The 14,262-nt window shown below is 43.8% G+C and overlaps 1 protein-coding gene across 1 annotated transcript in view; it reads right to left on the bottom strand.

Annotated features, from left to right (window-relative positions):
• CUNH4orf19 (chromosome unknown C4orf19 homolog) overlaps positions 1-14,262 on the bottom strand; it is a 44,129-nt gene that overhangs the window by 8,580 nt on the left and 21,287 nt on the right. Inside the window, exon 2 of the mRNA XM_047091926.1 lies at positions 7,068-7,117. The gene's annotated coding sequence lies outside the window, so the exon portion shown is untranslated. The remainder of the gene's footprint in view (positions 1-7,067; positions 7,118-14,262) is intronic.

The following is a 14,262-nucleotide window of genomic DNA, read 5'->3' as shown; positions in this document are numbered from 1 at the left end:
TCCCAGCCTCTGAAGGCAAAGAAGGTCTGGTTCCTATCCTCAGCTGCCCCGCCTTCGAGAGGGACTTACAGCCTGGTGCTTGGGGGTCCATCAGCTGTCTGCCTCCCCTTCTAATCCCAGGCGCCTCTCAGGCAACACCTAACTCAGGGCGGCGTCCAGCTCACACGGAGCCCTACACACTTGACATTCAAACAAAGGGATGACTGGTGAGTGACAGCTGTGAGTGAATAAGAGGGGACTATGGGATTTTACCAGTCATTCCATTCGGGGGCCTGCCTCTTCCCATGATCACACTACCCAGTGGTCCAGAACAAAAAGCCAAGCGCAGGAGCTGAGAGATGGGAAGGACTGCGTTCCTCCCTCTGGGCTCGGGAAACAGCACCCACCACCCTTTGTGCAGTTCCCAGGGTCAAGGGCGTTCTGCTGCAAGGGTTCTAGTCAAGGAGCTTTAGAGGCAGCCGGGAAGTGGTCTGAGTTTACAGAAGTTGGAATACTTGGAAGACAGACACCATAAAATCAAACACTCGAATTTCAGCTCCGTTTTGGAAAACCAGCTGCGTGTTCGGAGAAGAGCTGCAATTTCATGTCATGTGTTCAGCAGGTGAGGCTGACAGACATTTAGTGAGTCGTTTCTGGTACCGAGGAATGAGTGAAAATAGTTGCCAGGTGCTGAAGAAAATTACCAGGTGCTTTATACAAGAAATAAGAGATGGTCTGCCCAGCTTCAGCACTGGCGCTGGATTCGTAACTGGAAAGGGACAAGAAGAGACATTCTTAGACTGCTCAATCCACTTCCTCAGCAGAACCACTGCCTCCTTCCTGGACAGCCTTTGAAAACTCTCGGTGAGTTTCCTTTTCTCCTAAAGAGGCTGAGCTTCAGTGATGGTGGAGAGCCTGAAAGCCTATATGAGGACCTTTATTATCACCGTCAATCACCTATTTTAGGCTACGATACGTGTTAGCATCACCTAGAGCTGGGCTTGATGGGATATTTATGTGCAGAGATGTGTTTTGTAGGTTTCCCCCCTGAAACGGGTCCCTGGTCAGACAGGTTTGGGAACAGCAGAGATTAAAGATGAACATGTTCATGGTTATGAAAAAGAGCCACTTCACCTTGTTTAGCTCTGCAGTTACCCAAATTATGTGAACACAGAATTTTTTTTTCCGCATAAAACTTCCTAACCATGAAACTTCAGTTTTGTGAAATGTTTTGGGAAAAACCACAGTTGAAATGACAGTCCTAATCATCTGGGGGGAGTGTTGTGCCTCAAGCGTCAAGTGTAGTATGCTGTTTGGGCAACCCCAGCCAGGCAAAGTGTGCGCCAGGAGTCACGTGTTGGCAGTGGCTCCATCACCAACTGCTCACGCGTGGGAGGGTCGTGTGATCGCTTGAGTCCGCGAGGTCAAAGGTCTCTTCCAAATCTGACAACCTGAAAGGGGAATCAGTGAAGAACAGGAATGTCCCCCATCGACCCTCTATTCATCTTGGTTGACACACTGATAGTCCGGTGAGTACCGAGGCAAGGCAGGCACCTACAGGACCCTCGTGCGGGTGAGGTTTCTCTCCAGGGTTTGTCAACCACCCCATGGTCATTCCGCTGACGTGTGTCTGGGTCCCGGGGCCACATTCACCCAGCACATGATCCTGACTTTATGTAAAAAAGCTTCTCCTCCGTGTCCCCTGGCTCATTTCAGGTCTGCAGCTCTGTGGTAGGGGTCTCCTCAGCCTCTTTCCAGGGAGTACCGCGGGAGACAGCGTGTGTAACAGCAAAGCCCCTGGGAGGGCCGAGGCCACAGATCACGGGGACCCTGTGAGGCTGCAGGAGGTGCACTGTCGGACCCCCTTTTCCACTGGAGTGGGCTGGGGGAGACGCAGGCTACCGGTCTGGAGATTAGGGTCTCGGGAGCCAAAGGAACAAATTGGTCTCTGCGGGTGAAATGTCAGGGTTGAAATTCGTATTTCTTTTTTTTGAATATATTTTTTTAATGTTTGTTTATTTTTCAGAGAGAGAAAGAGACAGAGTGCCAGCAGGGGAGGGGCAGAGAGAGAGGGAGACACAGAATCCGAAACAGGCTCCAGGCTCCGAGCTGTCAGCACAGAGCCCGACACGGGGGTCAAACTCACCGCCCGAGATCATGACCTGAGCTGAAGTCAGAGGCCCAACTGACTGAGCCACCCAGATGCCATGAAATTGGTATTTCTTGATGAAAGACTGCCCTGGGCCCACTCAAATCGTGCTATTGAAAGCACTGCCTGACTGGCCTCTCCCAAGGCTGATCTTGCCGGTATATGCACCCGATGAGGGTGTCTACACGGTTTCTGTGGTGCTTCCATTCCCTGTCCCATAACTTTACTGCTGCTGGAGTCATAGGGTCCTCAGTGTCTGTATTATATGTGGAAAAACAAAAGACTTACAACAGTGAGAATGTCACTCCATTTTTCTGTTCTTGTGGTCCATATACTTGCATATCACAATCTTTTTGATCTTAATAACATTTCTTTTATTAAAAATTTTTTAACAGTTATTTATTTTCTAGAGAGAGAGAGAGAGAGAGAGAGAGAGCGCACAAGTGGGGGAGGGCGCACAAGAGAGGGAGACACAGAATCCTAAACAGGCTCCAGGCTCCGAGCTGTCAGCACAGAGGCTGACGTGGGGCTTGAACCCACAAACTATGAGATCATGACCTGAGCCGAAGTCAGACGCTTAACCGACTGGGCCACCCAGGCACCCCAATCGATTTAAAAACATTTCTATGACCTTTTCTTCTATTCAAAATCTAATATCATTTTTTTCTTTTCAGATGTCGTCATTAATCTGCTGTCCTTAAGACAGATGTTTTATGAATGGTCACAGTCATCACATAGTGTCTCCACTGATACGACTCTCCATTGAATCCATGGTGTTTTATCAGGCACTGTACCAGGTTCTGGGGAAATAATGGCATTCCAGGTGCTCCCTGGAAGAACTTATAGTCTTGAATGTGTGTGTGGTGGGGGGGAGGGGGGAGTATACGTGTGGGGTGGGGTGGGATGTATGCAAACATTCGGGAAGGTTCACCACACCACACCAGCATTTCAGCATCGTGGTTAAAGGAGTAATCTAGGGTCAGAGCTGTGGGTTTCCATCTGCCTCTGCCACTTACTAGTTTTGTCACCTCCGGGCAGATTTCTTAGCATCTATGAGCTTCAGTTGTCTAATCTGTGAAATGGGAACGATAGCTGTTTCTGCTTGTGAAGATTGTTCTGAAAATGGAATGAGCTAGGAGTTTGTAAGGCATTTACTATGGTGTCTGGGGGACTACCAGTAGTCACTGACACTCAGAATAAGTAGATCGCATTTGGGTGTTCTCTACTCATCAAATACTGTTTTTGGGAACTTTTGTGTTTAACTTTACAGCAACCCTTTAAGGTGCGAACTGGTGTCTTACAGATAAGTAAATGGATCTAAGTTAGAAAATGGTACGATGTAGCTGTTAATGCTGTTGTTCTAGTTTTCACTAATATTAATATTTCCTGGCATCTGTCTTGGTGGGTCCTGTTGATTTCTGAGTCCACTGGATTACACAACAAGCAGCAGTTTGGGATCCCTTAACTTTTTGCAAGAGGGAACTGGATCCTCTTGATCTGGGCTCTGACAGAATTTGGTAGGTGTGCTTGCTTCTATGACCACCAGATGGCAGTATACGTCGGTCATTTAATTTAAATTAGAGGAAGGGACTTGGTGTGGGAAAGCCTTCTGAAGCGAATATTAGGGCCCAAATAGTGTAGGTGCTTTGCCATGTGGCAAAGTTAGGGAGTAGGTGATGTGGTAAATATTTCAGATAGTGACGGTCACCTTTAAGTCTTGGTGGCCATGGCACCACCATACATGCCAGGGCCTCTTCTAGCTCTGGCGGGACATGAGGTTTGTGCTGTCATCTGGGTAGATCATGGTGGAGTCAAAAGGCTCCCACAGTTCTACAGAGACCACTGTTGACACAATGACTGCCCGTCGGAACCCCAGGTCGGAGAGTCGGCCTCGCTCCCTTCTAGTATGCTCAGATAGTGATTCTGTGGACGTGGCTGCGGAGGAAGACGCATGTGAGGTGTGCAGTTACCCTTCCTCCCTGGGGTTAGATATGAAGCTGCTGGGCCTGTCCATTTGGCTGCTCCTCCTGGCTATCTTTGTGCTCTACCTAGACCCCATGGCCGCCCATGTGTGAGCTGGCCGTGGGGACCCATCTTCTGGGAACATGAACAGCACGTTTTGGAGAATGTTTAGACCACAGAAATATAGTTTCTTTGGGAAGATCTTTAAAATCTGAAATGAAGATGATGTATTTTTACTTAACACGTGCAGTTCTCTGTCTTTTCCACGGGGATCAGTGGACCCCCTTCTGTCTTACCCTTGACCACCATGGTAACAGTATCATCTGACAAAACTCATCTCGACTCGGTTTGTCGGGTTGCCCTATTGACTTCGGTCCAAGCTGCATAGGACGCTATGCAATCTTTAGTAGGGCATCTGCTTAGAAACCTAAGAGACGCCCTTGGCATTAGCACATGATCACTTTCATTTTTCTGGCCATTTTATCAGAAACCAGTCACAGAACATGTATGAAATCACAGAGGGGGTCTAGGAGAAGAGGAGGAAAAACTGAATATCCAGTACATAATGTAATGAGGGGATGGGCCCTGGCATCAAAATCTGGATTGGCCTGTTTAGAAGCCAGGTGCCCTTGAGTAAGTCATTTCACTTCTCAGTTTTGCCAACCACTAAGTGGGGGGAAATAGTAACACCTAATCTCGCAGGGTTCCTATTAAGATCACATGATTAGATCATGTGCTAGGCCTGGCAAAGTGTGCCTGGCAAGTAGTAGGTTCTTAAATGTTGACTGCTGTCATGTTCACCGTCATCATCCATGAAAATATTCTTTAACCACTGGATACTACTGAATTTTAGATACTGTGAATACAAACAAGCATTGTTCTGACCAATCCTCCCTGGAAAGCCATGGGAATCAGGGTGCATCTCCAACACACGGTATGCCTCTTAATTGGTAAGTAGCTTTATCTGGCAGGTGGAAGAAGTCTGCATGAAACTTGAAGCATTTAGAAAAAGCCAAGTTTTGGAAAGGATGAGGAAGCCTTAGAGGAGGCAATGTGGACAGAAGTTTATACAACGCAGTCTTGTAAGGCTACAAATAATGATAGCTTTCTTTTTTCTTTTACTTATTTTTTAAATAGGCTTCACGCTCAATGTGAAACCCAACATGGGGCTTGAACTCACAACCCTGAGATCAAGACCTGAGCTGAGATCAAGAGCCGGATGCTTAACTGACCGAGCCAGCCAGGCGCCCCAATAATGGAGCATAGCTCAGGGCTAGGTGCTTGGCATCACCTAGTTCTGAGTAAATCCCAGTATCCTTGAGTGCCCAAACCACAAAGAATCTTAGAGAACATCCCGCTCAATCACCTCATTTTATAAAGGTGCTCAGGACTCAAGGCTAGAAGCATGAACTGGTCAGAGGATAAGAAAAAACAGATTGTCCCATACTTATAGATGACCCTGCACATGTAGAATTGAATCCCCGATGTTTCTTGGAAGTATAGTGAAAATAGCTTGTGCACTTGAAAAGATTGAACATGGTGCTAAGGCCTCAATAATCCCGAGGCATGTAACTGGGAGCCACTCTGCTAGTTATTAGGACACAAAGAGACAGAAGACCTCTGCCATTTTGCTAAAGGGCTCACCACCCATTCATGCAACATACATTTTCTGAGCGCCTATTATGTGCCAACTACTGAACTCAATTCCAGGGATCTGGAGAGAGTTTACAGTCTAGCAAGGGAAAAATATGTAAATAATATCCAAGCAGATGACTAGTCTAGTGTTATGAGATTGAAAGACGTCATACGATGTTACATAAGGAGCACCTGAGTAATCTTAGGAAGATTAGAAAGAGCTTGTGGGCAGAGGTGAGCAGATAATGGTGCTGGTGGAGTTTGGGACCACATTCCAGGGTGAATGCAACATGAAGGCAGGAATGCTATCCCTTATACTGTCTTAGACCCACCCTTTTCTCTCCTCGTGCACTGCCATTGCCCCCATCCTACAACATTATCACCTCTTTTTTTTTTAAGTTTATTTACTTTGAGACACAGAGAAGGTGAGCAGGGGAGGGGCAGAGAGAGAGAAAGGAAGAGGGAATCCCAAGCAGGCTCCACACTGTCCGTACGGAGCCAGACACAGGACTCGAACCCACGAACCCCAAGATCATGACCCGAGCCAAAATCAAGAGTCAGATACTTAACTGACTGAGCCACCCAGGCTCCCCCAAATCACCTCTTTCTTATTTGAATTACTGCAGTTCCTCCGGCCACCTGTATCCACCCGATACAGTCACCACATGGAAGCCATGTGATCTTTTTAGGACACACATTTGAATCACATCATTTCTCACACCTAAGACTTCTCAAAGGTGCCCGATGCCCTCAGGATATTTAATAACATTTAACAACGATGATGATGATAAAAATATCAAACTTACACAGAGATTCCTATGTACCTGGTGTTCACCTTCGTGCTTTATGGGTATAATTGATCCTCATTATTTGTGGATTTCATATTTGTGAAATCATCTAACTTGCAAAAATTTATCTGCAACCCCAAAATGAATACTCAGTGTGCTTTTGCAGTCATTTGTGGACAAGAGCTGAGTGTTATTGGAGTGGTCTGATGTGCACATTTCTCGCTAAGCTCAAACAAGGCAACGTTCTGCCATCTTGTTTCAGTTCCTCATATCGTAAAGCTTTCAGTGTCAAGACTCAGTTGGGTCATGCTCATCTCACATGTTTTAGAACTGCATCCCAGACCCACACAACTAGGAAGGAAATAACAAAATTCTACGAAAAAACCTGAACGAAGCCAGAAAGAAACAGACTTCGGGGATTGCTCTGTCTACTGGCTTTCGTGTGTCAGGTAATAAAAACTGCAGTGAAAGACCAAGTAATAGAAAATTTAATGGAAAATGGAAAGTACAGACTTTTCCCTCCAAAGCATAAAAAGGAAAAGAAAATGGCTTACCTGTTGTGGAGATTGTCCATTGGGTTTCTCTGGAAGTTTAACTTCTCTTCCTGCAACAACAAAAAAGTTGCAGATTGAGTCTGCAAGTTGCCTCCTGTTCACAGCCAAGTTGTATCTTGAAAGTGACAGCAGACAGCATGTCCTGAGGGGGTGCGAGGCAGTGAGGTGGGGGAATTGAGTTCCCTTGCCTGGGAAGACTAGTGTCTTGGGACTTGCCACGCCTTGGTTTGCAGCCTAGCTGCTGAATCAGCAATCAATTAACAACCACCCAATTTCAGTGTTTTCCTCTATAAAAAGGTTGTAGTGACATTTAAATGGCACAACATGTAAGTAGTTTATCACATGCTGGGCATGCTGGGATTACTCAATAACCAAAAGCTACTGTTGTTATTTATTACGGTTGGTAAATACCACATGACAATGCACTTCTTCTCTGATGCGTAAAGTTTCGACTAAACAGAAAAAAAAAATCAAGGAATTTTCTCCCTGTAGGCCTATCAAATAATCAAACTTTCAATGAATACATATGCAGTATCTTAATAAAATACATAATTGAGAAAATAGCATTGCTTAGTGAAAATAATGGTGTGTAAGATTTGAGAAAGTAAAGCTAGTGTTCAGATTTTTACCAACTTCTCTGTGACTATTAGAATAATTCACCTATATCAAGACATGACATTTTCAGGAAATGCTCTAAGTCTGCTCCCAGGTAAATTACTTTGTGAGATACTGAATTCCACAATAGTGGAATGGTTTCACCCTTTTGGTAATCCACTTTCATTGTCCTGTAATGTCTTTTCACTCAGTATTATTTCTTATCTTTTAATTATTCCTTAATATCGAATACATTGCTGAAAGGTCAGGTGATTCTATTCTTAATTTTGACACAGCGTTCATAATTCAACTCAAATATTACTTGGTAAGAAAGACATGAGAAAGGCAAAGTCCACGGCCTCAGGGAGCTAGCCATCTGGCTGGGGAGGGCACGGAGACAACGAGAGTTTACAAGTCACTAAAATACTATGCAGGGTACAAATAATGCCATCAGAGGAACAAACAAAATCTCAGGACTGCGAGGTTGTGTCACTGGGCTGGCAGGCATTCGCTGACATTTGAGAGAAACTGTGGCAGATGGAAAAATAACGATGGTGAGATGTGGTGGGAGGGCCTTTCGGGTAGAGGGAACGTGGCAAACAGAGGACAGGAAATGATGGGAGTATTATTTAGTGAAATCACTGAATTCCTACTGTGTGCCAGGCTCCAGGAAACTGCAGGGAATGGTACACCCACATGGGGTGTACCCTATAAAATGACAGCCCTAGCTGCAAAAGAGTGAGTATTCTGGATTTCTCGGTGTTTAAGGAACTTGGAATCTGCCATGCGGTTGGTAGACTTGCCATGTGCCAAGTGCATTAAAGGAAACCAGATGGATATGGCAGTTTGGAGTTACAGTTAAGACCCTACTTAAGAGTAAAGAATGGACCTTGAAGAGGGAGCATTTAAACTGAGATCCACAGAATGAGAAGGAGCTCTCAACAAGCCATGCCCTTGTTAAGAAGCCTTAAGTGGTTCTGCATTGCCAGCCAATGTCCTTTAACGTCCTCAGCTCAGCATTCGGGACCTTCCACAATATGGCACGAGTGGCTCTGCTAGATTAGCTCTGAAGCTTCTCTAGCCACCCCTACTCCCAGCCAATCTGGATTTTCCACTCTTTTCTAAACAGGCTTACATTTTTCCTGTTTCTATGCCTTTGCACATATTATTTCTCCCAGCTGGCTTGCAAAATTCTACTGATCCTTCAAACCTCATTGCACACCACCTCCGCCATGAGATTTTTTTTTTTTTAAACCTCAAGCAAAGGTAATTACTATTTTCATTTCTGTGGAATCTTATCTTCTTGGACGGCTCCGATCACTTTTTGCCTTCATTATTACAGTGATTCGTTTATATAATGTTCCCTCCACTGGCCTGTAAACGTTTAGTAGGGAGGGGTCACGGCTTCACCATTGTTCACGCACATGTTGTGTCTTCTGACACAGTGACTTGCATATAGAGGTACACGGCATGACTTCTGAAAATGTGAGTTATAAGTATCACTGGGAACTTTAAGATGCTTAATACCAATGTATTATATTATAAAACAACAGTGTACATATTTAATCAGATCTAAGATGCACATGTATTCATTCACTTTTTAACACTTCTGAAACTTAAATGCAACTTACATTCACTGGCACATCATGGTTAAATTTGAGGCATTATTTTCTATTTTTGTGGTATATAACAGTACATGTTATAATCTATGACATCAAATATTCAAGGAAATGTGGCATTTTAATACCATAATTTGTTATCTCAGGAATATATTATGTGTATATTTACTAAATATATCCTATGTTAAATAAGTGTCTACCTGGAACACAATTAGATGAATATTATATAAGACACGGTCCATTTACCCAAGAATCTTCTTTTAATTAATTAATTAATTAATTAAATTTATTTGCTATATTTATTTATTTAATATAATTTATTTTCAAGTTGGCTAACATACAGTGTATACAGTGTGCTCTTGGTTTTGGGGGTAGATTCCCATGATTCATCGCTTACATACAACACTTAATGCTCATCCCAACAAGTGCCCTCTTCAATGCCCATCACCAATTTTCACCACCACCCCCCACCACCATCAACCCTCGGTTTGTTCTCGGTATTTAAGAGTCTCTTATGGTTTGCCTCCCTCCCTCCCTCTCTGTTTGTAACTAAAGATTTTGTTTTTAAGTAATTTTTACAACCAACATGGGGCTCAAACTTACAACCCAGAGGCCAAGAGTCACATGTTCTACTGACTGAGGCAGCCAGGCACCCCTAACCCAAGAACCTTCTAAGATGAAAACTAATAATATACAGAGATGGACTTGAGAATTTTACTTCTAAGCACTACATAAATATCATGTATCAAAACAAAAACAATAACCGGAAATAAGACCCTTCAAATGAATTCTATTTTTTTCCCCAGAATGACTTTTTGAAACAAATTCTTTCCAAAGAAAATATTTTGGTACACCTGCTTTGTTGGTGCTTATTGGCTAATTTATTTGTTGGGCAAGATAGCATTGATATTACCTTGGGTTGTCCATGGTGAGGACCCAATGGTTGGTAAAACCAATCAGGCCTAAGTATTATGAGAGTTTGGGAGAAGAAGAAATCCCAGTGTGGTCGAGCTGCCAGGAAAGGCTTGATGGAGAAATGCAGACATGGGAGGTGGCAGAAATTAGAGAGGGCAGGGGTAGGAGAGAATATGGGACTTGTGCAAAAGACAGTGGGGAGGCCCATGCTATGGATTTGGAGATGAAAATGGCATCTCTGAGGTTACTGGGGACTCTGAAAGTAGGCACAGAAGACCTAATGTGACCTGATTGGTGATGCGGGTAGGTTCCCGAGCAGCAAATGGCAGAATGGCAGCAATACATCAAAAAGTCTCCCTTGCGGGCAACAGACAAGGAACACCGCAAGAGTTTTGTGCAGAGACTTGCTAAGAGTTGATCCTTTGAATTAAGTGAGGAGATGGGACGAGCCTGGTATGTGGTGGTATCAAAGAGAGATCCAAAGGAAAGAGCAAACGTGGAAAACCAGCTTTTCAAGCTTTCTTTGGTTTTTGAGTTAGGCACTGATTTCTACCGTCCCTGGTTTCTTTTAGCAGTTTGGTGTATACACTTACTACGTATAGTGTCTTGGGAAAGTTATTTTGCCTCACTACCCGTTTCCCTGTGAGTAAAATGACAATTATAATTATATAGTACCTTTTTTAGAGAACAGTTAGGGTTAAGTGAAAGAAAACAGTAGAGTATTGAGCACAGGGGTTGGTACAAACCATAATCTTAACATTAGCTATGATTTTTCATCCACTGTCATTGTCACCATCACCATGACCATCACCATCATCGTCATCATCAATCAGTCAGTTTCTGTTTTTCTCCCTGCCACTCACTGGAAATTTCTTGAGTCCAATGGTCACATCTCATTATCTTTGTTTCTTCAACAAGGAATAGAAAGTAGGACTTCCACAAATATGTACTGAGTTTTATGAAAAATAAAAAGCCAGATCTCCATGAAAGAAAGGATTTGCGTGACAAAAGGAGTTACTGAAATTATTCTCATTCTTGGAGGCTGGCATATGGAAAGAATGGTGGTTCCATACACAGAACAGGTGGAAGGAGAACCTGTATTTGAGTGCAGTATTTGAGAGTGCCTGAGTTCAGCACTTAGCCTTCTGAGTTGAAGTGATGGGTGGGGAGATGGCTAAGGGAAAGATGGCAGACAGAACAAATGGAGCCAGCCACTTCCCGTTACAAAGGAAGAGGCATGCATAGCTCACAGAGAGAGCAAAGGCCCATAAAAACAGAAAGCCCAGGGATGTGAAGTTAACTAGCAAGTTAGTAGGGTGGGAAGCCAAGAATTGGCCCAATTTAGCCGAATCCTTAAAGGCTTTAGGACAGAAGGGAAAAAGAAGGGAGGGCTAGAATCAGGATGATTTGGAAGGTGTTTAAGAAGCAGTTAGGGGGGTGCCTGGGTGGCTCAGTCAGTTGAGCATCCGACTTTGGCTCAGGTCATGATCTCACACTCCGTGAGTTTGAGCCCTGCGTCGGGCTCTGTGCTGACAGTTCAGAGCCTGGAGCCTGCTTCAGATTCTGTGTCTCCCTCTCTCTGACCCTCCCTCGTTCATGCTCTGTCTTTCTCTGTCTCAAAAATAAATAAACATCAAAAAAAATTAAAAAAGCAGTTAGGGGGGCACCGGGTGACTCATTCAGTTAAGCGTCTGACTTCGGCTCAGGTCATGATCTCGCAGTTCATGGGTTCGAGCCCTACGTCAGGCTCTGTGCTGACAAGTTAGGAGCCTGGAGCCTGCTTCAGATTCTGTGTCTCCCTCTCTCTCTCTCTGCCCTTCTCACGCTCGTGCTCTGTCTCTGTCTCTCTCAAAAATAATAAAACATTAAAAAACAATTACAAAAAAAAAAGCAGTTAGGTTCCTAAATCCCTTTCTGCACTCCCAGCTTTTGGAGTGGTTTCTGCTCTTTGTCTCACCTAAAGAATGTAAGCTTAGTGTCTGGAAAGGGTAAAGCAGGGTCTCTGGACCAGGAATAGAGTAGAGAACACACAGCAGAGGACAGGGGTTCTGAATCCAAAACTGGGGATTAAGTGAACGTGTGCACGTGGAGTGCTGAGAGCCTCAGCCTGCTCCCCTCCTTGGCTCTGGGAATGCTGGCAGTCACCCTCGAGTTGTCCTCCAGACATCTAAGGAAGTCTCTAATACGAAAGACAGAGATCGAAACCAACCAACCGACCAACCAAAAAGCACTTAAAACAAAAAGTAGGGAGAAGAACACTAAAGCCAAAACAAAACGATTGACAATAATATCCTCACCATGTCACCTGTATCCAAAAAGAACAGGGGATCTTAAAAAAAAAAAAAATCAGAGAACAACAAAAACAACGAAAAGCTCTTGGAAACGAAATCAAGACAACAAAAATTAATATTTCAACAGAATTTCAATAAAGAGTCTAGAAGAAAAAGAGGAAATCTTATAGAAGTAGAAAAAAAAAAGATACAGGAAATCAAATGGAAGAGATAAAATAAATCTAGAGGATCAGTCCAGAAGATCCAACGTCCAAGCAACAGAAACTTGAAAAAGAGAGAACAAATAAAAGGAAGGGAGGAATTCATCGACAAAATTATTTGAGAAAATTTCACGTAACTGAAGGACATGAGTTTCTAAATGAAAGCAGTCACCAAGTGCCCACCACAATAAATAAAAACAGACTCAATGCCAAGACACAGCATTGTGGTATTTCAGAACTGGGATGCTATAAGCTTCTAGAAAGAGAAAATCAGGTCGTATCCAAAGAGCTGGGGATCAGAACGGTTGTAGACTCCTTAAACACACACACACATACACACACGTGCACATGCGCACACACAACCCTCATTCTAAGCCAGGCCAAATGACCATTTAAGTGAGAAGGTAGATAAAGATCTTTTCAGATATGAAAGGTCTCAAAAAATGTACCATTCACACAACCTTCCCCTCCCGGAAAGGAAGCTATTGGAAAATGTCACAAACAAATGAAGGAGTAAACCAAGAGGGGGAAGCAAGGGATACAGAAAACAGGACATTAAACACAGGAGGGGGACAAAGTGTCCCCCAGGAGGAGAGTGGCCAAGATCCCAGAATGCCAGCAGCGGACACAGTCACAGGGATGGCTCATTTGGACTGGACAAGGGAAGAAGGCTCTGGGCAGTTTTAAGAGAGGAAATTGATAGAACCCCTGAAGGATCCCAAAGAGAAAGATATATACGATAAGAAAAGAACTTGGGGTGGGACACCTGGGTGGCTCAGTTGTTAAGTACCTGACTTGGAGTCATGATCTTGCAGTTCATGAGTTCAAGCCCAGCATTGGGCTCTCTGCTGCCAGTTACAGAGCCTGCTTTGGATCCTCTCCCTCTCTCTCTCTGCCCCCCCAACCCTTGCTTGCATTTTCTTTCTTTCTTTCCTTTCTTTCTTTCTCTTTCAAAAATAAATAAACATTAAAAAAAAAGAAAGGAATTTGGGGTTGAATCAGGATAAGTATGCAGAATATTTAACACATGAAAAAATGAGCCATTTGTTACCCCAGAGAAAATGGAATTATACTTTTCCACCTGGACTGGCTGGGAAGAACATTTACAGAGTTGTAACAGATACTTGGTATTCACCAAACTAAGACTGGAGGGGGTGCGCAGCGGGGACTGGGAATATTTCTGGTGTGCGGTAGGGCAGAGGGTAGAAGCCGAATCATCTTCCATAGCGGAGTAACGTCTAAAACTGAGAGAATATCGAGACATGGTGCTAGAAACATTCATTGAGAGAAACAAATAACCAAAATAATCAGCTAAAAAAAAAGTGCTTTTTCAAAAAAAAAAAAAAGTGTTTTCCTTGGAGGAAAGAAAAAATGTGCTCACAAGTGAGCAGTCAGGGCTCCCACGTATGAAGATGTGGGAACCGATCTAGTCGTAAAGAGCAAAATCTCGAGAAAGGGTACACCAGACGAGAGCAAGCAGTAACAAAGATGCTTTTGAAAGAGCTGAGTCACATCCATTTTCTTTTTTTTTTTTTAACATTTATTTATTTGTGAGACAGAGAGAGACAGAGCATGA

The sequence above is a fragment of the Lynx rufus genome, unplaced genomic scaffold (genome assembly GCF_022079265.1).
Source record: "Lynx rufus isolate CCGP_SWC_20201006 ecotype Redwood Valley unplaced genomic scaffold, mLynRuf1.p SCAF_3, whole genome shotgun sequence".
In the NCBI taxonomy this organism is placed as follows: Eukaryota; Metazoa; Chordata; class Mammalia; order Carnivora; family Felidae; genus Lynx; species Lynx rufus.
Note: the sequence above shows the minus strand (reverse complement) of the source record. Positions and strands in the feature narration are given on the sequence as shown.